This window comes from Lepidochelys kempii, chromosome 10, assembly GCF_965140285.1.
Source record: "Lepidochelys kempii isolate rLepKem1 chromosome 10, rLepKem1.hap1, whole genome shotgun sequence".
Taxonomy (NCBI): Eukaryota; Metazoa; Chordata; order Testudines; family Cheloniidae; genus Lepidochelys; species Lepidochelys kempii.
In genome coordinates, this window is record NC_136389.1 from 52,625,237 (window position 1) to 52,647,558 (window position 22,322).

Below are 22,322 nucleotides of genomic sequence, written 5' to 3' on the forward strand. Positions count from 1 at the left end.
AGAGACCTGAGTCTCAACTCAACATTTGAGTACCTCATCTGTAATTCCACTTTAGGGGACCTTTTCTGCTGTCAATAATAAGCACTAGCAACTTTAGTACCCCTATTCTGCTTGATTTAACAAGTAACTTGCATTCTTATTCTGCCAAACCTTGTCAGGCTCATCTGTTCTGTTCGGCAGTGTGCATCAGAAAAAGCAAGAGCAAGTGTTGTAAATAAAGGAAAGGGGTAGAAATATGTAGCACTGAAAATAAGGCAACACATTAGGTGAAATGCAGAGACTGAAAGTCTGCTGGAAATACTGCAAAATCTTGCATTTCCAGCAGGCCTTTTCACAAAGACTTTCACTAGACTATGCTCCCTTTCCACTGGCAAAAGCACCAACCAAACAATCCTCAAACAAAATCAATATTAAATAAAGTTACTACAATTTTAAAAAGCTCCCGCTTTTATCCCACTCTGGGAGAAGTCCCTGAGACTTCATGACATCCACCAGAAACTTGGCCACGGCTATCAATTTTACAGAAAAGGTGCTCAGATACTACAGTGATGGATGGCAGGGAAAAACAAAGATTGTTAACAGACGAGACCAGTGGTTCTCAAACTTTTGTATTGGTGACCCCTTTCATACAGCAAGCCTATGAGTGTGACCCCCCCCCCATATATTAAAAACACTTTTTGAATATATATATTTAACACCATTATAAATGCTGGAGGCGAAGCAGGGTTCGGGGGTGGAGGCTGACCGCTTGCGACCCCCCCCCCCATGTAATAACCTCACAACCCCCCCAGTCTGTATTAGACTATGAGGAGCAATGGCTCCAAGCATGGCAGTGTACGCTCAATTAAGGGACCTTTTAGAGAGAATTTTATGAGCTTGGATGCATTTACATTTCCTAATCAGTATATGGCTACCATTCAAGGCATCACGCAATATGAACATATACAAGTATTTTTGTCAATTGAAGACTTCAGTTGGCCACATAACTTTGTGGTATACCTTTAGACTCATGGGCTCCATAGCTACAGACCCTCCTCTACCATGTACATATTTTTAATTGAGGATCAACACTTGTTTTTAGAAAGCTTCAAAAATTGTACAATTCATAAAAGGAATGTTTTATACCAAATGTGTATCAGGAACTTCACAAAACAAGCAGCCCAAGACAGCCCTGAGGAGCTTACAGTTTAGAATCTAAGTATCATATATGTGGGAAGAAGCAAACAATTGAAAGGTGCCAAGGAAGGACAGAGTAAGATCATGTGGTGGTGCTGTCTTCATTTAGTGATCCAAAGTCTCATCTTATTCCTGAATACACAAGAATCCAAAGCACACATGATTAGCACGTAAACTGTGGATTCAAAGCAGGATGTGCACCCAGCCCTCTCACCTCCCAGCAAAAATCTTAAAGTTGTTTCAACTCCCAAGTTGCCTGACCACTTCAGAGAATGACAAAGTGAACTGAAGTGACAAGTACAGCTGTAGTCATTTGTGTCCTTTACGCGTAGGAACATGTCATTTTACACACATGGCTGCCATTAAAAAAACAGAAAGATTGTTTTGAGCAGGCCAAAGTGAGAGAGTCACGAGTGTACACCAGGCCTCAAAAGTCTCTGGATTCAAACAGCCTTTTCCACCAGATGAAGTTTGTCTGCTCATGATTTTCCCTAGTCCTTTTGTCACTTTTCTTCCAAAGTCTACTAATATGGACCCCACCTAGTCACCTTCGGACTTACAGTAACTCCTCACTTAACGTGTCCCAGTTAACGTTGTTACGTTGCTGATCAGTTACAGTACATGCTCGTTAAAAGTTGCGCAATGCTCCCTTATAACATTGTTTGGCAGCCGCCTGCTTCGTCCACTGCTTGCAGGAAGAGCAGCCCACTGGAGCTAGCTGGTGGGGGGCTTGGAACCAGGGTGGGCTGGCAGCCCGCATCAGCTCCCCTAAGTTCCCTGTGCAGCAGCCGCCCAGCAGCTCAGCTGTCCCTCCCCACACCGCCCTGTGCTGCTCCTGCCCTCTGCCTTGGAGCTGCTCCCGGGAGCCTCCTGCTTGCTGTGCAGGGTGGGGGAAAGAGGGTTGCTAATATCAGGGTGTCCCCCTCCCCCTCGCTCCTGTACCCTATCTTCACAGAGCGGGGGTCGGGGCGGGGGGGGAAGGGCTCAGGAGGGAGGGAGCTTGCTGGCAGCAGCTGCTGTCTCAACTTGCTGATCTACTTAAAAAGGCAGTGTACTTAGAGTGGAGTCAACATACTTAAAGGAGCAATGCGCGTCCTCTCTCTCTCTCTCTCTCTCTCTCTCTCTCTCTCTCTCACACACACACACTCTGTCTCTCTCACTCACACATGGTGTGTGTGTCTGGCTCACACACACGCACCCCCCTCCCCCGCCCCGGGCACTTTGGAAAGTGGAAGGAGTGGTGCGCTCCAGTGGGATAGCATGGGTTCATCATCACGTTCTGTTTCCACAGGGAATGCTTGCAGCCACTGCCATGCTGTGTCTCCTCCCTTCATTTGTGCTGCCTTGTAGAGTGTGAGGTTCCATTAACAACGTGTTAACCCTTGAGGGCTTAGCCGAGTGCTAGTTAATCATTTGGTAGTAACACGTTCCCTGGGAAATATCCCACCCTCTGACTCCACCACCTCAACGAAGCTTCACAATCATCATTGCTGTGTACAGTACCAAATTGTTTGTTTAAAACTTATACTCTGTGTGTGTAGGTATAGTCTTTTGTCTGGTGAAAAAATTTTTCCTGGAACCTAACCCCCCGCATTTACATTAATTCTTACAGGGAAATTGGATTCACTTAAAATCGTTTCACTTAAAGTAGCATTTTTCAGGAACATAACTACACGTTAAGCGAGTAAACATTAAACACATTTGTTCCCATGCAAGTAAAGATCTGGTCCTTCATCCCACTGCTTGGAGAAACTATTTGCTGGATGTTTATACCCGAATGCTCCTTTTGGAGACAGTTAAAAATAGCGAGGGACTTGCATGGCCAGTGTAGCCTTCACTAATTAGACTCCTCTGGCTTCTATTCACTTAATGTTTATTTGAAGCCCTCAAAGCTCAGACACTACACTTGCTCTTCAGCTTGATTTTTCTTTTACAACATATCCGGAACGTTGAGCAGTTCATACGCTTTTCTAAAGAAAGTACTATGGTGATTAAAGCATCTGGGCCGAAGATAAATAGAAAAGATTCTTTAGAAGTATTAAAGTAAGTTTTATATCACTAGAGCGCCCACTGAAGTTAAACCACCATTAGCCATTCAAATTTACAAGTAAAAGTAAAGAGAAATCTTACCTCAAAATTTAAGTTCATTTAATTAAAAAAAAACCAAGGTTGGCTGAAAGTGTTGCTTGACCATAGGGAACATTTCCAGTCACCAGATCTGTAACATCAGGAAATAAACAAATTACTTTCTTATTCACTATCCATTCACATCTAGTCTTCCAGTGCCTCATTGCAGCACACTGGGAAGGAAATAACTCAGGAAAGTATGAGTTTCCTTTTTCTCCATGAGAGTCAGAAATTTGCAGTGCCAATAAGGATAGAGTTGCTCAGATACAATTTTAAGAGAATGAAATTAAATGTAGGTCTCTACATCACACATTCAGACTGACATTTAAAAGCTGGTGTTCAAAGAGACATGACCCGAGTGCAGCTCAGTACCTTGCTACAACTTATTAATATTGGTTTCAAACAATATTGTTTTTTAATATTAATACAATATTAATATAATGGTTTGAAACATAAGACAAAGCCTTTAAAAAAGACTGAAAAAGTGAATTGAATAACCTCTGTTTCTAATTTTAACAAAAAAACCCCCATAACATACAGATTTCAATCTCATTTGCACAGGACAAAAAATACGTCACTGAGCCTAAGCGTGAGTTATAAGTTTAAACTTAAATATCTTTTCTTTGAAGAGCCGTGAGAAGAGCAGTACTTTTTCTTTGAACACTAGCAAAAATTACAGCTTGGTGTTCTTTGCTGTGGTAACCTCTCCAAGCATAGCAATATGAAAGGACAAGCAGAAGCAAGCCTGAATTGTACTGCTGCATACATTCCTCAGACATTCAATGTGGGCGGAGTGTATTTTTTAAAATATGTATGTTTCTTGATCTTTTTCTTTAGTATCCATCCCAAGTTCTTGGCACTTTACAGCAACTGAAATATATACAAAGTCACGTTACTGCACTCTGTTCCATATTTTGACCATCTACGTTTCAGTTTGGTCTACATTTCTTTTTAGAAAGAGAATGACGTTTATGGCCTTGTCTACACTAGAAAGTTGTACCCCTTTTGTCATACTAGTAAAGCTAACTGCATTTATTTTAGGGGGATTGAACTAATTTATGTTGGTTAAGAAAGTGATCAGTACCAGTATAGCTCTTCCTGTATGGGAAGGGAAATAAACTATAACAGTATAAGACACCTTTATGCCAGCCTAACTGCACCCACATTAAGGACAGTACCAGTATAAATTTAACTGTATCAGTAAAAAAAAAATCCCATTCCTAACGAACATAATTAGACCAGTGCAACTTTCAAGTGCAGATCAGGCCTATGGTAAAGCAACTAGAATATTCAACTAAACAGAGTCAAATAAAAGCAGCCATCCTGTGCCCTATGGACTGCTCGCTTAAATTCAATTTCTTTCTAAAGATAAAGTCATCTTTAACACGCATAATTTTGTATACATAATACATTCCCTTAGGAGGTTTGCGTACAAAGAATTTAGTTGGACACAGAAATTGCATAGGTGTTATTCTAAACATGTATTCATATTACAACACCACCCAAAAGCCCAGTCAGTATAGGGCCCGACTGTGCTACGTCCCTACTTTCAAGAGCTCACCGTCGACTTTTTACAATTATATTTGTAGAAGTTAACTGATACTATTCAAGAGTAAAGGTGTTAGCGCTCCCAACTGCATCAAACTGCATTCAAATGTCACAAATCTTCTATTTTAGATATAACTGATCAGCTATCTGAGGTAGCATTAAGTGTTACAATTTGTACAAAACTGAAAATTTCTAAAAGGTGTCAGTTACTTGACTTTAAATATTAGTGTCCAGTTACAGTTTTACGGTCACCTGCATCTCACTACACCAACACTATTTCATGTTCACTGATACCATCATTTTAAATTCTTTGTTAGTAAGGGGCATAGTCTTTGGGCCCTGTTGGATCTCCAACTTCTTAGATTATCATGCAATAATCAAGAGTGTTTTCACCTTAAGTTGGCGACTTAGTTACTGTAAGCCCGGTCTTTGCCACATCTACATAGAAAACTACTTGCATGAAGAGTGAATTATATTTGGAGACCACTGAAACCTCAGCTACTGCACAGGGTGGCAGCCCCCCACCCGGTGTTGCTTCTTGCTAGTAGTCTATGACACTGGATATCCATATCCACCAAGCATTTTCCTAGTTCAGTGTAAGATGCTGGTTTTGACCCAAGTGGTTTGGAAACTGGTCACCTTGGAGATAACCCCTCAATGTCCGTGATGCTCAAGCAAAGGCAACTCTGGCACTATCTAAAAATCCTGATGTAACTAGTGAGAACATGGTGGCGTAATGTTCAGTGAGAAGTTCCTAACTTAAACTTCCTCTGACAAAGCCAGCGTGTTGGCCTTCAGATCACTTTGAGAGGCTTATCTACTCAGACAAACTTTATCCAGACATATGGGAAAGTTTGTTGTTCCTTTCACAATGTGAGGATGTATTTGTTGCACATGCTAAATATGAAGAAATTAGTAAAGAGCATTGCAGAAAACAATTTGGGATTTATTTTAAGCCTGTCTTAAGCAGCTACATGCTGCTGAAACTAGGAATTACTTGAACTTGTATTAGGTAACATAGAACATTTACAGTCTAGGAAACTGAGATTTAGTACACACTGTACAAGTTTTGTGTTTGGGTTTTGGGGGTTTTCTTTTGCTTTCACCAATGTTATATTTTAATGGCTTTCACCAATGTTATATTTTAATATTCATCTGAATATTAGGCAGCTGTGGAAAGACCTTTGTGTGTTTATTTTTCGACAAGATTTGTTGCCACTGTGATAGCATTTACTTTTCACTTCTTCTCAAAGTGATAATTAGAGCTAACTAGAGTCTAAAAATGTATAATTATTGTTTGTTCATTCTTTTGTCCTCATTTCCTGAAACGCAGCCAGAAGAGGAAACTGAACTGCCTAAAGCTTGCTCAGCAAATTATCTGCTCTGAATCCTTGAACGGTCTACAATGTGAACCTACGTAAAGTCTAACCTCTTTTTATTGGAAAAAAAATGAGCACACACTACATAAATCCAGATTCACCTACAACGTGTAACAGGACCTTCTGACTGACTTTTACACCGACACTTATTTTTAGCTAAACTGTAGTTTGATCACTGCAATATCTGATCGTACAAAATTATTAATCTGAGTATTGGTGATCTGAGTCCAATGAAAAGAGAAACACCCTCTGCAGTAAAAAGTTAAGTTATCTGATATTCCTGGGTCAATACCCTTGCAGAAGTCTATACAAGACATATTGTACACTCCAGGTGGATGACTCATCTGTGGTTACAAAACCATTTCCCAGTGATTTCACATCATGAGTCTCAAAAGCAAGGTGGCTAACTGTAATAGTCTCAAGGAAATTATGACTGCAGGTTTACTGAGATTACATGGACAGATTCTCTCTCTCACTTACACTATGTTTTTGAATTTTGGAAGATTATTCTGCCAAACTATTTCCCTTGAGTTCATGGACATTTTTCCTATTTATATGATGCTGTGGAAAAGCAGGATGGTCTAGCTAACCAAACATGAACTGCAATTCAGATGTTCCTAAATTTTAGTCCTGCCTGTGCCACCAGTTTGCCGTATGGTCTTACCTATGTCACTAAATCTGTATCTCAGCTTTCCCACGCTATGAAATGGGAATAATACTTCCCCACTTACACAGAGTACTGTGAAGTTTAGTTAGCTATCAGGACTTCAGAATTGTTTAGTTTCCTTAGCAACAGGGCTATGTACATAAGGCTCTGCAGCCACTCAAATGGCTGTATTAATGGTCAACAAGATGTCATACAAACTGAGATGACTGTTTGCGCCTCAGCCTGCCTCTTGAAAAGCACTGCAGGAGAGTAGGCTACGTAACTAACTATGTGTGAGGGAATTCAGGGCATGCAGCAGCATGAGGGTCACAAGTGGCCCACACGCAAATCTTGGGATGCTGGAGAAAGTGGCTGCCAAGCCCAAGGGTGTACTAAATGCAAGAGCAGAGCTCCACTTTCATCGCGTTTGGGATTTTTCCCAACTGCTCAGCTCCTTAGCCCTGCAACAAAGGAACCATGTCCCTTTATGGCTTTGGACTTAGGTGGTAGCTACATAATGCACCAGGCTCCTCCTGCTCTAAGACAGTTCATCTCTTTCCACAATGCCCCTGCCCCCTCATTTCATTTGATTATTTATATTTGATGCTTTTGATCATACAACGTTCTCAGAACACTGCATAAACAACACCCTAGTTAAAAAGCCCTTCACAATTATGAACCTTGGGCTATAGAAAACCCGGTCCCTGGATCCCACCTCAAGCCCTGTTGGTGTAGAGGGGCCCTAGAGCTCCCCCAGCCCCAGGGACAGAAGAGCTGTCCGCCCTGGGTGCGGAGGAGCTGGGGAAGCTGTCAGCTCGCACTGCAGGGCTTGAGGTGTCAGCCGCTTCCCCTGCCCCGTTCAGGGCTCGTTCATTATAATGAACCCGACTATAACAAACAAATAGCTTAGATTCCCAGGGGTTTATTACAGCAATGATGTACTGTAATTCCATTACATTCTTCTGCATCAATTGGTGTGGGGAGGCTTAACACATATTTAGGTCTGATGTACAATGGGCCATTAATGATCTTACCAGCTTTGCAAGGCAAGAGGAATGATATCACCCATAATTAAGAACCGTACCTACCAGTGTGGCCAAGCATGCAACAGGTTGAACGGCAGGCAAAGTGGTGACAATAAGCATCTACATATAACCAAGAAAAGGAGCTACTGACCTTTCTAAACAGCAATTGCATGGAAGCAATAGCCATGGAGCAAGCCGGTACTGAAAGCAATTAAGAGCAGCATGAGTATAGACAACGGTAACTGTTAAAATCTAACTACCACATAAGAAATTTCCTTTTTGGTTTAGTGCTTTATATCTGTGTCAGGAAAGAAGGAAATTCCATCTCAACAGAAGTTTAGATAAAGATGTACAAATGAATCACAGAAAAATATTTTAAAACTGAGCAAATTACTTAGCCTCTACCTCAGTTCTCCCATTTTTATAGAAGGGAGGGAGGTAATTTAAGGTTTGTTAAGCATTTGAGACCCTTTGATAACATGTTCCATATAAAGAAATACTATTTTATTAGAAACTTAAGTTAGTTGAGATGGTTATCTGAAAATGCAGATGGGACTTGTTAGCGGGTCACACCACCACGAAGCGGCAAGTAAAACAAATGAAGAAATAGTGTGTCAGAAAATGGCGAAAGAGAATGTGTGCAAGCTGCAGCTAGCTGTCCCTTAGTTGAGTGCTTTTTAAAACAAAAGGAAACAAAAAAACCTGAATGGTTACTGGAAGTATGCACACATCGCGAAAGACATGCAAACTTTTACTTATTAAACACAGAAGTAAATAAAATGATTTGAGTAGCCTTTTTCTGTAAGGGGATCAAAATATGAACTTTTCATACAGCAAAAATTCACTAGTATTTATCATATGGAACTCCCTCAGAACCAATACTCTAATTAAAATAATGACTTGTCTCTATAACAGAGTTGGATAAAAATGGCTTCCCAAACCAGCAGGTATGCCTCCTTGTATAAGAGGATAAACTAGAGCTATCAGCTTTGAAACTTGGGCCAGATTCTGATTTTACTCACACCAGTGTAAATCCACACTGTTTACTTCTGAGTTAACTTCTGATTTGCACTGGTGTGTAAGTGAAGGAGCACTGCAAATACATCTAATTGCTTCTCCCTTCCTTCAGAGCAAATCTGCTAAACCAGTGTACATTACACTGGCATAGCTGGGAGTCAGTGGCATGTAATGATGCAGCTCTCCTGACATCGACATCAACTCCTTACCAGAAGAACATTCCAGAACTTCAGCACTCACATCTGGATGAGAAAAGACACTTATATAGACTTATTCAGAAACCAGAATTGTTCACATCTCACAAATAGTTGTCACAAACCTTAGCATGCCACTATCTTGAAGAGACTTAAATCCTAAGAGTTTCCAAATGGTTTTCATTTGGATAACGGTTCGTTGCCAAAAGCCATTAAGATAAAGCTTTAAATATTTTATATAAATGTTCCTCTAAGGTGCTATAACAACACTTAGCATGAAACATCAAGCAATCACACCAAAACACTTACTGCACTACTCTTGCTTAATAGGCAAAACACTGATTAAGTTATGAGAGTCCAACCTCATTTATGCCTGAAGCTACATTTCAATTACAGTGATTGGGGGGGGGGGGAGGAAGAGCAGTATTAGGTGTTGTACTGTGCTCTGAAACCAGTAAGATGTTCTAGTTACAGGAGTTGAATAAAATAATACTGTGAAAAAAACAAAAATGGCAAATTCTAATTTAACTCTGTCACATGCAGCACCCCAAGACCCAAATGTTTTGGCATTTTGCTTGTTTGGGACCAAAATAGCATTTTTCTTACTATATCGTCCAGGAAGGATGTTGTGGGATGTATGGACAGGGAGAGAGAAGGAAGATTTTCTCCCAAATATCGGACAATCCATAGATGCTAAACGCAATTCATCTTCTTGCAACCAAGTTGAAATGATGCATATGTTCCTTTGAAAACTAAAGCTTAGTGCTTCCTTAATCACCTTGAATTCATTTGAAATGCCACTCTGCAAGGTATTGTAGGGCTTGTCTGCTATGCATGAGCAGAAAGCTCATTTCATTGAGCAAAATCCAGTTCAGAAAACAGAACGAATCAGCAACACTGTGTATCAGTGACTGACTGTACATGGGCCTACCACCTGCTTCCCCTTGTCCCATCTACTACCTTTACTTGTGCTATGAGGAAGCTGCTTTTATCATTTCAATTTAGATTCCCCCAAAGACCTTGGACAACCTGCTACCCAGTTCTGTTGCACATCCTGAACAATATTAGACCATGAACTGGGCATTAAACTGTTACTGAGAGATACATTTTCTTGGGTGAACAGTGAGGTTCAATCTGTGAACAAGATTATAAGATTTGCATATTTAGCCTGATCTTAGATTAGTCATTCATATTGCAACGTATAATTTTTCAGTTGCTTTCATTACAGAAGGCGGGGAGGGGGATGTTTTCTTAATTATTTTCTTTTCTTCATCTTCCTTTTTCTATCAGCAGATGAAGACAATCTTTTTGTCTCAATGGCACATGTAAGGGATGAAGAGTTCACAGCTCAAAGAAATCTGGAATTTCAAGATCAGTAATAGCGAAAGCAAGCTTTAATATCTACAAAACCAAATGAGCCATTGCTCAAGGACATTGCACCAACCATTTCAGGGAAGTGGTCTGGAAAGGTATAGAAGACCTCAAGAGAAATCAACAACTTCCCTCTTCAGTTTCTTCTCAGTCCAAATGCTTATGAACTCCCAATGCTCTAAAAATCCAGCATTTTGGAACTAAAGGGTATGTCTACACTACCCGCTGGATCACCTGGCAGCAATGGATCCAGTGGGGATCGATTTATCGCGTGTAGTCTAGACACAATAAATCGATCCCTGAGCAACTCCTGTACTCCACCGTGAGAGGTGCAGATGGAGTCGACAGGGGAGCAGCAGCAGTCAACTCACCGCGGTGAAGACACCACGGTAAGTAGATCTAAGTACATCGAATTCAGCTACATTAGTCACGTAGCTGAAGCTGCGTAACTTAGATCGATCCCGCCCCCCAGTGTAGACCAGGGCTTAGTGTCCAACAACTAGCTGCAGCATCTGAGAGTCAATGCATGCAGTGATACCTGCAGTATTACCAATCCCAAAGTGTTTAAAGAGCATGAACCGTTCCCCTCCCCACCCCTAAAAAAATAAATCACATTTTGGGTTTTTTATTTGCCTTCTGGTTCTTGGAACCTTACAGATATATTCATGTCACAATTTCAAGCTTTTCTCCACAACCATGAAGACGATTAAAAAAAGTATAAATGAAAATGAATATTTTCATGTATTCACATGACTGCAGGAGCTGACGCTTTAAGGAAAATACCAAGTATGAGTTCAGTGGTAGAATCCTTCGAGTTGGCAACAACCTTTGATGGGCATAACAGAATTTGATGAAGTTGAGCATGGGTACCTAGGTGGCTGCTTTATGAATTTCCATAGCTACCTCTATTATTTGTTGCTTATGAAAGGAGGACCAATCAGATGGAATGAATGCTCTGCAAGTCTGTTTGGATCTTCCTTCTGAGCACTAAAGCCTTATTTTCCAGGTTTTTGGACATATTTTAAATTAGGACCTAGTTGCCAGATCAACCTTTCCCAAGTCAACTGTTTGCCACAGTACATTAAAAGGTCTGACATGCAGGCCATGTGGTGGTCTGTCCTCTTAAGAATTCCCTGGGCTTCCCGTAAACAGGGAACACTACCCCCCCAGCCCTATTTTAGTCTTTCACTCTCAATGCATGCACAGTGGTGCCTCCCCTAGCACACATCAATCACCCTCGGTCCACTTTCAATTTTAATTACTCCATATTTTCTGCCTTCGCTCTGGGACAACCCCACCCATTCCAAACTGCATCTTGTGATGAGACAGGAGCCGAAAATGGAGCCTATCTATTCTCCGAGCAGGAACAAGAGTGGCTTCACCTCCGCTTCTCTGCTTAAGAGCAGTATGTCCAGCTACAAAATATGGCCAAAGCAAGCAAAAAACCAACAGCCGCATCTGGTCCACGTGACCGTGCCAGTGTGTTTAACTGGCCTGGTTTCTTCATAGCAACAGCAACTAGACCAAGTTTTGTAGCTTTTATTCAGTCCCTTGCTCCAAAAAATGCAACTCTCCAAATCTGAAGCCTTCCCATGACTTCAGACACCACTCAGGCCCAAACAAGGCTCTACTATCCTTTCGGCAGAATGGCTACCTTGTTCTGTTTCTATAACTTACATGTTTTGAAATCAATAGGTTGTTGGCCTATCGCTCAAGCCCCAACCTGGGGGGACCAGTGTGCTACTTTTCGTCTAGTACCTACCCTTTGGCCTGGGCAGCCCTACCAGAAGCTAAAACTCCCCTGGGCACAGCTTTGAGGGTCATTGGAGCACATAAGCCTTCCCACTGTGCCAAGATGCAGTCCCCAGGGAAGGAAATAATGCAATAACTGACATAAATTAATGTATTTTTAAAACCATACGACAGGAATTTCACAAGGAAAGAGTAAAATATTCTCCAAGAGGCTGTATGTCAATAGGTTGAGTCTGAAATTTCCACATCTGCACTCCAAAGATGTGAGAAAGTGATATGTATTTCACAGTATAGAATCAACAAGGACACTAGAACTGCTCATTCCACTATATTTTCAAAGGAATGTGTGTGATTTGATACCTACATTAGTCTTAATCAGCCCTCCCTAGTCAGTACAAGAGATATGCTGACCTTAAGATCACTTGTTAAGTATTGAATTTACTTTGATATTAAGTGTCTGTCTTGTCTTTCCATTTTTTCATAATTTATTCTGGAGAAACTTTTATGGGGGAATCCTAGAACACAAATATTCTCCCGCTCTTGGACTGCTCAAGTACTGGAATTAAGTTTCTGAATAAAGCAGAGGTTGGCTTTCTAACTCCCATCAGGACTCCCATATTAACTTCAAACTGCACAGTACATGGACATATTGAAAACTGGTTCTGGTTTTGTCCGGAAGAAATACAGAATCATGTTTCATGTAGAGTTCAGTCAATTAAAAAAAAAAAAAGATTTACTAGAATTTCAGCCAGCCTTATTTTAAATAATTTATTAAGGCTGTGGTTGCTGCAAATATTCCTGTACAGTCTCTCCTGGCAAGTTCTTTGAAACACATTTGTCCTGAACGGTATGTCATTTTGGCATCAAAATGAATGCCTTTCCTTTGATGACACAAAGTAAGTCTGACGGATTCAAAGGAGTGATCTGAAGTAGAATGTAGTCATGCTTTACTGCCCTTCTGATAAGCCAGGCAGGCACTGGGAAGTGCCAAGTGTCAAATCCATCTACTGCTCTGTCACTATGCGAATGCTATGGACTCTCTGAAGACTGCTACAGATAGAAAGAATCCAGCGAGGGCAAAGTACTAGCCATCGTTAACTGTGTTGGACTTGCCATCTCTAATACAAGGAGTTAACTACAGTCCAATCATCATCAATTGTTCTTCATTTAATGAATGTATAGTGGCTCTAAATTTAAGCACAGGACATATATATTTATATTTTGGTTTTAAAAGCGTAATTTTCACTAACATGCATGGTAGTACAACAAAAGCCAGGTAACACTGGAGTGAAATAACACAGTTTCCATATCAGAGTGCCATATGCATAAACAATAATCTGTCTGCGCCTGATTTGGAAACTATCTGGAAGCAGTTTAAAAAAACACAAATAAGGTATTGAACATAGTTTTCCTGGGAGTGGAAGGGCAGAGGAACTTTCCTTTGAATAGTTTCAGTACTTCTCTACTGAAGGCATAACCCCTAAACACTAAGCAGGACACTTGTGCTGCAAAGAACTGATCTCCCACTCTCAAGTCAAATCCCTTGCAACTCAACAGCACCACAGACTCAAGCAAGTAGTCAGACTTGTGTCAAGATTAATCAGGTTCATTAACCCTTTATGATGACATATGATATGGAGCCAATCAGCTAGCTGGTAACTTTTCCCGAATATGCTTAAGGGATGGATGACCCAGCCCTGGATTCTATGCAGAACACCCAGTCTCAGCAAGGTCTTTAGAGAGTAAATTAGGCTCAGTTTTTAAGTTTACAGTGCCTGCTTGCGTCAGCTTGGAGCATTTCCAAAGCAATATTAAAGGAAACAAAACACACGGAGGTATAGCAAGATCTTAACAGCTCTAAACATACCTTGAGATTTTTCACTAAGCACTGCATTGACTATTGCTCTCTTGACTACTACAGTCCTTAAAACTGTGAGTGAAGTCTGATTTCCAACATGACCCAAAAGGTGGCTCCCAGCACTTACAGTCATAGGCCTGCAAGTCATACTTTGAATACTGTCATGGCCACCGGACAAAGGGCAACACAGACCTCTTTAGTTTTCAAGTGCATCTGTTAGGTGACAGATCCGGCTTCCTGCACCTCACTCTGGATAGAACTGTGTGTTCCAGACACAAACGCCGCCTAGATTCCCAACCATGTTACTAACACAAGACTTGATTTTGGTAATTGTAACAGGCTCCCCTCAGGAGCTTGTGACAGTATAAGCATCTTCAAAACAAAGCATTATTTATTCATTCCGCCAAAATGCAAAGCACGTAGAGTAGAGGATAACCAACAGAAAGTCCACTGGTCCAAGGGTCTGCCTGACACCTCAAATTATCCTTGACAGAATTTATAAATTCTCCTCAGCCCAGCGAACTCCATCTCTGGCAGGGAGAAGCTGCTTGTCCTGCTGCAGAAGGCTCCCTGTCTCAGTCAGTCAGCTTTCATTGACACGCTTGGTAGCCTCTGGCCCCACACTCAAACCCTCCCTCCTCTTTCAAGCATCTTTGAGGTTCAGTATCTGCTTTGATCCCAGGCTCAGTTTTGGGAAGAGTACGCCATTCTAACCTAGATGGACCTAGACAGGGGGTATTACCCAGCTGATAGCTCCCCTCACACCACTACATCAAGGAGCCTTATCTTTGCTATTTTCCATTTTTTTTTATTTAAACTCCTGGCTTTCAGGCAGGTTAATATCAAACAGCTAACCTGAGGGGAAAGGTATTTATATGAAATACTACAAAGAACTCCCTCTTTCTCTACAAGGTTCTGTTTAATGCAGATATCTTGCGCCAGTGTAGTCAATAAGTTAAATACAGGAGCTTCTATCTTCTCATTACTATTAACAGCGATGAGCTTCTCCCCCCTGCCCTGAACATCCTACCCAAATAGTGCGTAGCTGTAATAAGGAAGCTACATAAACCTTGAGGTTCATTGAGCCCCCAGCAATGTAGACACTTAATCCTTTTTAAAAGGATGTGTGTTAGTATCTGAAAAAGAGTATCCACATCTACCACAGATAAAACTGTCCCTTATTCCCATATCCCATTCAATCAATTCCCTCAAGGAAAGCCAGAGAACAAGTTCACCTTTGTGTGCCCTAAAGGTCAGTACCTGAGCTCTTTTTGGCCAAAGGAAAATCAATTGCTATAGTCATGGAAGACTTCGTTAACTTGAGTGGGCTGCTCCCTCGGGCACCCTAGACAATTACAACTACTGCAATACCACACAATTAGTGGTTGTCATATAGAATCATAGAATATCAGGGTTGGAAGGGACCCCAGAAGGTCATCTAGTCCAACCCTCTGCTCGAAGCAGGACCAATTCCCAGTTAAATCATCCCAGCCAGGGCTTTGTCAAGCCTGACCTTAAAAACCTCTAAGGAAGGAGATTCTACCACCTCCCTAGGTAACGCATTCCAGTGTTTCACCACCCTCTTAGTGAAAAAGTTTTTCCTAATATCCAATCTAAACCTCCCCCACTGCAACTTGAGACCATTACTCCTTGTTCTGTCATCTGCTACCATTGAGAACAGTCTAGAGCCATCCTCTTTGGAACCCCCTTTCAGGTAGTTGAAAGCAGCTATCAAATCCCCCCTTATTCTTCTCTTCTGCAGGCTAAACAATCCCAGCTCCCTCAGCCTCTCCTCATAAGTCATGTGTTCTAGACCCCTAATCATTTTTGTTGCCCTTCGCTGGACTCTCTCCAATTTATCCACATCCTTCTTGAAGTGTGGGGCCCAAAACTGGACACAGTACTCCAGATGAGGCCTCACCAATGTCGAATAGAGGGGAACGATCACGTCCCTCCATCTGCTCGCTATTCCCCTACTTATACATCCCAAAATGCCATTGGCCTTCTTGGCAACAAGGGCACACTGCTGACTCATATCCAGCTTCTCGTCCACTGTCACCCCTAGGTCCCTTTCCGCAGAACTGCTGCCTAGCCATTCGGTCCCTAGTCTGTAGCTGTGCATTGGGTTCTTCCGTCCTAAGTGCAGGACCCTGCACTTATCCTTGTTGAACCTCATCAGATTTCTTTTGGCCCAATCCTCCAATTTGTCTAGATCCTTCTGTATCCTATCCCTCTCCTCCAGCGTATCTACCACTCCTCCCAGTTTAGTATCATCCGCAAATTTGCTGAGAGTGCAATCCACACCATCCTCCAGATCATTTATGAAGATATTGAACAAAACCGGCCCCAGGACCGACCCTTGGGGTACTCCACTTGATACCGGCTGCCAACTAGACATGGAGCCATTGATCACTACCCGTTGAGCCCGACAATCTAGCCAGCTTTCTGGCTATCCCATACCTTTCCTTAAGATATATACCCTAAAGGTATATCCCATATCTTTCCTTAATCTGCAAGGAACAAAATTTACTATGACCAAAACAAACCAAACTGTTTGACTAATAGCATGGTTGACTCAGCTCCAGATAGAAATTAAGCTCTCACCAGACCAACATCTGGTATACTAAAACACACCAGGATTTTTGGTCAGAATTCAAAAGGCAGAGTATGAAGTTAGGTTAGGAAAGTTGTTTGTGGGACTGTTTGCCAGGAGGACAGTACCACAAACACACTGATAAATTTGTATTTTCAGGCGTATTCCTGCTTGAAGCTATCTTGAAAGTTGTTTCCAGGTTTGATAAATATGCACATGCACGTCAGTGAGCAATAACAGCACAAATATACAAAGTAATGTCAGTCACATATTTATAAACAACCCATAGGATGAAATACGTCTTCATGAATTACTGTCAGATTTCTAGAAAACAAATCATTAAATATCGAAGTGTTTGCAGACAATTCTAACCAGAAATAGATTCACTGGATAAGTGGTTTCAAACTAGTAGTTCACTTAGATCTACATGGAACTATGTTTGAATAAGTTTGGAAACAGTACCACTGTGTGAGAATTTATGGCTTTACACAGTGCTGAGGGAGTTTACATGGCAAGATTGTTTCTTTCCATGATTCTAGTGGCAGGAAAGCATTGAAACATACAGAAGGAGATCGAGAGCACAAATTACTTCTGCAACTGAGTTTAGCATTCAAGTAATAGTTGTCATGTTTCCAAGCAAAAGCCTAGCAATGTTTATGTTCTGAAGAGTAAACGCTTTAAACTATTGCCACCTTTCTGTGGCTAGATAAAAACTGCTGAAAAAAGCACTGTACACATCAAAACTCATGTCAATCCATGCACTATTCTTGTATGCTGACTTTAGCCAATTCAGATTATGTAGTCATTTGAAAGCTTATACATTTGAACACTTGCTGGAGGCGTTTCATCCCCGATGTTCATATAAATCCATGTAATTTGAGAAATACCTTCCAAGATGCTTGAGTTTAGGAACTAGAACGAGCATTTACTGGACTCAAGCTGGCAGAAAAATTGAATACATTAATATCCTTACTCTATAGAGCTTTACAGTTAGTATTGCAGGCTTATTTCATAATAACATGGAAGACTAACCAAGCGTCCAAGATGCTACGATCACCACCAGTGGTAACCAGTTAAGAGAACAAGGATTAATGGTGGGACAAGCAACACTGAAATACTTTCCCTTAAGTTTTTGGCTAAATCAAAAGGTGAAGCCCTGTTAAAGGTCTGACACTGCACATGCATAATATGGTACACATAAACTCAGTGGTTATAAAACTCGAAGCAGAACAGCCGTCAGAGTAGAACTTCTCTTTCACAATTAAGTAGCATGGGAATCAGGGCTACTCGGTTAGTCTAGTTTCAGACACTGTTACACTGCTTGCTGTCAAGCACTGCATTGTCAAACTGGATTCATCTTAATTCTAACACATGGATTCTGAAAAGCTTTACCTACTTGTTCTGCACACTAGCACTCTGTTTCTTGGTCTGCAGATTTCTGGGGATTATTGGACGGGTCAACTCACAGGCCAGTTACTCACACCTGTTATTGGACGGGTCAATTCACAGGCCAGTAAGACAAACTTAGAGGACAGACTTAGAGTCCTAGAGCCCTTCTAATTTTGAGGTTCAGTGCTGAAAGGCAAGACAGAGTTTTGAGGAGTTTCTTCAGTTCCAGTTTATTACATTTCATGCTCTCACTGAGTGAGCTACTTTTTCCAACAAAGAAAAGCTATCACTGTACCACTAACCATCTCCTCCCAACTACAAACAATATGTAGTAATGTTAGCAGCCACGGACACAGGCACACATGCTTCTATCTCTAGTAATCTGTAGAGTGAACGTATCTGGACGAGCTGTGTTACTGGATACCAGCTACTTGTAACTACCCCTGGACCGTGTAATAAACATGATTTGTACTGGCTACATAGCTGTACTGGGCATAAAAGCAAATGGCATTATCTCTTCACAGCACGTTTGCTTTATTCCCAACCATTGTGAAGTATGTTTCATTGAGCTGCATGTTGAGAAAGGAGCAGTTTATTTGTTATTAAACTAACATGATATCTCAAGGTGTGAAAGTTATCTATAAATCTCTAGCCATCATCACTTGATTCAAACACTTCTTGACAGTTTGTAACATTCCACTCTTTTCCATGATACCTTCCAACAGTTCACATTCACCTTTTCCACTGAACAAAGTTAGTCAATCAAAACAAGTAGTAAGTTGGTATTACACCATAACAAGGTAAGTTTTAGTTGCACAAGTTCACTTGATTTATTGTACAGCCAGAAAAAAATAAGAAGGAAGAAGTACTGAACAACACTATTGGGATTTTCATCTGAACAAAAGTTAGTAAAATCCTGGGTGTGTTTTCCTGTGTGGCAGGTTTTTTTTATTATTCTTATTATTCCAGTTAATACAAACTAGAGCTGTTTTTCATTTTATATTTTGTCAGCCTCCACAAATTCCAAGCATTAAAAATGATTAAGGTAGTGCCATAAACTTCCTTCCTTGGTCCTCAGCTTATTCAGCACAGGTTATATTTTCTATGAGTGTGCATGCACTTTAAAGACGCTTAAAACAGAGTGGGACTCAAGTGACCTTTTAAAACTGCAGGGAACATTTTTGTGGGTCATATTTAAAGACATTTTCACCTGTCCAAAGTTGATAAGATTCCACAATCAATATGAACACAATTAGAGTTTTAATGATAGTTCTTAAAATGAAATTAGAAGCCCCAGAAACAAAAAACAGACCACAGTAATATCAGTTTAGCTTTAGGACTACACTTAGACAAGAACAAACATTTAAGAAAGCACTGCTGACACTGAATCATTATTAATTAATTTAGGCTATCACATATAGAAGAAGCAAGTGTTCAGGCATAAAATACCTCAGACTTTTAGTCAGGGAACCTGAAAACCAAACCCAGAGGTTGATTTGGCTTCACCCTTGCAATCCCAGTGTCAACTGAAGCTACGCCAAAGCCCTAACAAGACCAACTGAGCTAATTTAAATACAAAGCATTGATATGGTTCTATAAAGTATAAATAATTTAAAGTCAACTACTGTACACTAGTCAAATGAACACCGTATTTTGCAATGCATTGTCCTTGCTTTTTGTTTGCTTAAAATTAATTGAGAATGAGTCTCCGTACACTTGAACATTCTCACTCTGCTCTGCAACATACTTAAGAGAAGCAGAAGCATCAGAAACACTCAGTGCTACTATTTTGTTTCTTCCACAGCTTAACAAATACATTTCCTCTGCTAATAAGACTCCCCATTGACTACTTATCAAGGCTTATGTATATATTGCATGAGTTAAACATCCGATGCAGAGCAACCATGTCAAATTACAGAAACTCTGTGAAGACTCAGGAACCGAGTATGCAGCCAGCAACAGTTATTGACCCATTTTATAAGGTCTCCGGTGTGACCCTACTGCTAACACATTCATTTCTCAAGTCAGTCTTATTTCTACCTGCATGAAAAAGGCAATACTAAAAATCCCCAAGACACATTTAACTGCAACAGACCTGCCTCCATAATGTATTAAGGGAAAACATGTAGCAACCTCCAATAAAAATGACTGAAGGAGATGTCTTGTTTTGTTCTTTACTGTGCCAAATGCTTTCACATGTTAAATTATTCCCTGGTAAAAATACAAGAACAGAATGTTAGGTTTTTCACAGTACTCTTCAGTGCCATAAGATGAACTAGTTAATGGACCGGTCTCAGCAATTATCAATCAGTGCCCCTGGATAGGCCAGTACTGATCATCTGCTGAATTAAGTTAATTTGTGGCAAAAAGTAAAGTAAATATTGGGAAAGTCTAACAGCTACTGACCGTGCTGATCTCACTTAAGCCAACATTCAAATTTAGGTGCCTTAAAATTAAACACATAAAAAAGTCCTCTTAGGGGTTAAGTTGCAAAAATTTGGCTTGAATTCATTTTCACTTGTCACCTATATCAAATGTATTTGAAGACTTCTACAGAAATAGACTTTAAATGATATTTTGATTTGATTAATTGAAAAAACAGTAATATTAAGCAGAAATAATACTATTTATACAGTACTCTAGTATATGCTCCATTGAATATCATGGCTTATAGATTCACACTACAGTAAGTTAACATGAGTTATTTTCAACTTTGGATCTCATTTCCTACCTTTGTTACTTTGTAACAAACTTAAATTAAGACAGTTAACAAGCTCTTGCACTGAAACCTTAACCTGAACACTTTCAACAAGGGAGATTAAGAGTATTTTTAGTCTTCCATTGAATCTCAAATTTCTACCAGAGGAAGATTACAACCCTTACAAGCAAGTGTCCGTTAAGTAAGCATTGCTGTGTAATAGCGGAGAATGGGGTGGCCAACCTGTGGCTCCGGAGCCACATGCGGCTCCTTGTATAGGCACTGACTCTGGGGCTGGGGCTACAGGTGTCAACTTTCCAATGTGCCAGGGGGCGTGCTCACTGCTCAACCCCTGGCTCTGTCACAGGCCCTGCCCCCACTCCACCACTTCCTGCCCCCTTCCCTGAGTTTGCCGTGCTCGCGCTCCTCCTCCCACCCCCAAGGCCCCTGCATGCCATGAAACAGCTGATCGGGAGGTGGGGGAGAGAGAGGGAGGCACTGATCGGCAGGGCTGCCGGTGGGTGGGAGCTGCTGGGAGCAGGGTGGAAACTGATGGGGGGGCTGATGACGTATTACTGTGGCTCTTTGGCAATGTACATTGGTAAATTCTGGCTCCTTCTCAGGCTCAGGTTGGCCACCCCTTGCGGAGTACGTACAACAACTTAACGGCAGCCACAGTGAGTGTCATTTACTCATGTCCTCCGACTACCTATTTAGTTCTTTTCACCATCGTCCAGGAACCTACATTATACAGAGCACATGAAACAAGTTTCTCTTTGAGAAAGGCAACATTGAGAAGCCTATCTAAGTGTTATAAGATCCATTATACTTTGATCCTTCAATATTATGGGCCTAAATTTTGCATTAATGCTAAATGCAGTGATACCAGTTGGACAAATAGGAAGCTAGTGACAAGTCTAGCCTATCACATACATTTGTCCAACCTACAATATTCCCATTTAACCTGCTCCCCCCCGCAAAAAAGATGAGGACACATGGAAATCTATTGCTTTCCTAATATTACTGTCATGTAAGCAATTATTGTGCTTTGCAAAGAGATGTTATGAGATTAGAATTAAGCAGTGAGGTTGTCCATAGACCAAACACTGTACAATGAACACTGTACAGCTAAGATGAAGTCAGAACACTCATGCCCAATAGCAATTGCAGCTGGAATCCCTCATATGAAAACTTGGCCGACAACAAAGTAAGAATCTTACTTGCAGTATACGAACCTGTTTGAAGAAGAGGGAATTAATTTGTGAGGTTGAAGCAGAACAGGTGGGGAGAAAATAGGGAGGTCTAAATTTGCAACAGTTAGCTAAACAGGAAAACAGATAAAGCAGACAGTTTTCCCTCTATATTTTTCTTCCCAGTATGTTATTGAAGAATATTACTTACAATTATAACTACCTGGTGAGTTTAACTGCTCTCAAACTGCCTAAACTTAACATAAAATATGCCTGCTAAGTTTGCCCCCTTACAGAGCCACAGTCCATTTATACTGTTAGGGAGGAAACATACAATTTTCTTTTTGGCATGACAAAGT

The 22,322-nt window shown here is 40.9% G+C and overlaps 1 long non-coding RNA gene across 1 annotated transcript in view; it reads right to left on the reverse strand.

Annotated features, from left to right (window-relative positions):
- Nucleotides 1-3,340: 3,340 nt before the first annotated feature.
- LOC144930904 (uncharacterized) overlaps nt 3,341-22,322 on the reverse strand; it is a 123,257-nt gene continuing 104,275 nt past the window's right edge. Inside the window, exon 3 of the long non-coding RNA XR_013636376.1 lies at nt 3,341-3,394. This is a non-coding gene — a long non-coding RNA (uncharacterized LOC144930904). The remainder of the gene's footprint in view (nt 3,395-22,322) is intronic.